The sequence below is a fragment of the Poecilia reticulata genome, linkage group LG10, assembly GCF_000633615.1.
Source record: "Poecilia reticulata strain Guanapo linkage group LG10, Guppy_female_1.0+MT, whole genome shotgun sequence".
NCBI classification, from domain to species: domain Eukaryota; kingdom Metazoa; phylum Chordata; class Actinopteri; order Cyprinodontiformes; family Poeciliidae; genus Poecilia; species Poecilia reticulata.
The window spans coordinates 1,508,921-1,512,118 of NC_024340.1; the positions used below are offsets into that span (position 1 = coordinate 1,508,921).

Below are 3,198 nucleotides of genomic sequence, written 5' to 3' on the forward strand. Positions count from 1 at the left end.
TACAAGACCCAGCAGAAACCTCACACAACTGTTTGGAAATGAACCTTTAACATTTGTATTTTACATTTTCCAAATTTATAAACCAACTTTTTGGAAAAGAAAGACATGATCTTACTGATATGCATAGACAAGAACTTTGTGGGGAATGCAGGTATTGGTCCCGATACCTCCTAAATGTGTAGTGAGCGCTTTAGCATTTCAGATAATTCCCCATGTTCACCCATGACAGAAGACCAGATTCTCTCAGGATTTCTGGAATGTTCAACACATTGATTGATTTCTGTGTAAAAGCCTGACTGTCTCTCTTTGACTCAGCAAAGCACAGAGACGAGGTGGCCGAGTGGTTAAGGCGATGGACTGCTAATCCATTGTGCTCTGCACGCGTGGGTTCGAATCCCATCCTTGTCGCATACCTCTTGGTGGAACAGGCGTGATCTCAAACTATAATGTCTAGAATCTGGCTAGATGTTCTTTTAGACTTAGCAATAGTATTTGTGCGGATGCTAAATTTCTTGTTCTCTGAATTTTAGAACAATGCCATCAACTCCTGTCACTAATAGATAAAGTCAAGGTACAAAACATCCAAAACTGCCTTTTCACCTCTGTGTCATTGGGCCATATCTGTAACCTGTTCTGATTGCTCCTGAGGCCTTAGTAGAGCAGACGGAATTACAAGGTAAAAGTATCTGCTTTGATAACTCCAACAGAGTTTTGTTTGAGAAAGCAGCTTATCCAGAAGCAATTACCAAACACAGCCTTCTTCAATGTCAAACAGTGCCTTTGTGTCCTCCCTGCAGCTGACTTACTCCTGTAAGTGTGTCCAATGTTTTTCACCAAACATATTCTCCTATCAAGGCCTTCCCAGGAGATCCCTGGTCGTGATGTTGTGTCATCTGGGTGAATTATAGGCAATTTGTTGCATAATCAACCCACACATTCATCATAGAGGCCGCTCCCCATGGCAACGCCGTTAAATAAATTAGCCCCGTACTCCACTGCGCCTCACTGTCATGATGCTTTGCTCTTTAACTTCAACAAGTACCGCTCTCTTTTTCTTTGTCCATCCCACTCTGTCTTTATTTGTCCCTTGACTCTTTTCACAGTTTTCTCTTCTCCAACCTCTCGCTTCGTCCTCTTGTCTTTTTCCAGCTTGCTTCTTCCTGTCCGTCCTGTGTCTGTCTAGACGTCCTCCCACCTTGCCACTTCACTATCTGCCTCTTCTTCACTTTCACCCTCTCCGTTTCTGCCGCCTCTCCTTTATTTCACACCGTCTCCCAGCCTCTCCTGCCCTCTGCAGTCCCCAGACAGCAGGCAGGCAGGCAGGCAGTCATACTGGGAGTTGGCAGCGGCGTCTAATGGAGACATATTAAAGCAATGCTGCTGACACTCTAAAGACATTATTTCAAGCTCCAGAGAGCAACCGAGTTCACTGATGGCTTTGAATAACTGCTTACTCTCCTGCAGATTTTAATACTCACCATGACGATGTTTGCTTGCAGGGTGATGTCATATTAGTTTACTGCTCCTTTGCCTATTGACTTAAAATTACCATAACATTGTAGAACAGCCTATAAGGAATCTTTAAGTTCTCATTGTCACACACTGCAGACAAGATGCTAAATGTTAATTTTGCCGCTTTCATTCTTAAAATGAGTTTACATAAACCACTGGACATTTTTATTTTTATTTAACATTATTTTTATTAGCCTGACTCTTTGGTTAACAATTTACAATTCTCACATTTAGTTACCTCTTTTTGGTTGGTTAATATATAGATTAATTTGGTTTTGTTTTGAGTTAACAGTTAACTTGGAGCTGCTGCTGGAATGTCAACAGAGTCCCAGTTGGTTCTCCTTACATGGTGTAACTTTTTAAGTGGGTTATTGTATTTATTTATTTATAAGAGGAGGGGAAATTTGTCAATCCATATTTGTTTAGTTATTATACTGTTCTGAGCAATATTTGTTTTTCAGTTAAGTCTTTTTATGTTAGTTTGTCATTGCCTGTTGTGTGTCAGCAGTGATCTGACCAGCTACAATGTAACTTTCCCTCATCTCTTGTTTGTTTGGTCAGTTTGTACTTGAGGTTCTTGTGTAATTACCTGAGTTGAAGTCTGTTTTGTTGACTTCTGTTTTGTTCAGTGGTGTACAAGGGGCCATGGTAGATAAAGAAAATATAGTAAATTCCTGCAAAAAAAAACTCAAAATTTTTCTAGGAAAAAGCAAGGAAATTTCTGAGCTTGAAAAGTTGCAAATTTGCTAGAAGAAAACTCAAAAATGTTCATCAATCTCAAAATTTTTCAAAATGTTTTTTTTTCTAGAAAATTTCTGAAATCTCAAAATGTGATTTTTTTTTTTTTTTTAGCAAATCTTACTCCCTTTTTTCTGTCAACAATGGCACTGATACTCTGTCGTGGTTTTAGGCCCAACTTAGCATTTTATTTTATTTTTTTGACATTTCTGTAAATAAATCAAGAATAATTTTTGGAAACATCTAATGTCACTCTTGCCGGTCTTTGAAAATCTCTGACACCATCTCACACCTCTTACATAACTCACCTTCTAAATTGTTAAAAGTAAATCATTAAAACTAATCTGCAGAAAATTATTTGAAACTTTTTAAAAGACACACACACACACACACACACACACACACACACACACACACACACACAGGCAGAATAAATGGTATAGCTGGAGGCAGACTACAATTTTAAAACAGCGCAGATAATCTACGTCGTTGTTCACAACTTCTCCTTCTGTTCACTGATTAGCCCAATGAAAAAAATCGACCAGAGACAATCCCAGTCAAAGGGAGAAAACCAAGACTGTGTTCAGTTGGGTCATTTTGGCATATGTTGAATATCAAAGACTGTAAGACCTTTTTCTTATAGATTGATCAAGCCAAATCACCAAACATTTAACGATAGACAAACATATTAGGCACAGAGCTGCATCAAAATCATATTAATAGATTACTAATATGTTAGTAGCCTTTGAGTTGTGGAACGGTGGAAGCAGACTAACCACTCACCTCCCCCAAAATGCAGAACAAACTCTTACTGTTAACAAGAACAATGCTGACCACAGCATTGGCTGTCATGTTCATTTGAACATGTTTGCAGTGTATGTATAATGACACAACTGCTTTTCTCAGCAAGGGAGTTATTTGCATGTGAGCCAGCAGGTACAGCAACGT

General features: G+C 38.9%; 1 non-coding gene across 1 annotated transcript; it reads left to right on the forward strand.

The window, feature by feature from the left end:
- The first annotated feature begins 326 nt into the window (after positions 1–326).
- Positions 327–408, forward strand: trnas-gcu (transfer RNA serine (anticodon GCU)). Its single transcript has one exon. It is a non-coding gene; the product is annotated as a tRNA-Ser (tRNA).
- The last annotated feature ends 2,790 nt before the right edge of the window (positions 409–3,198 follow it).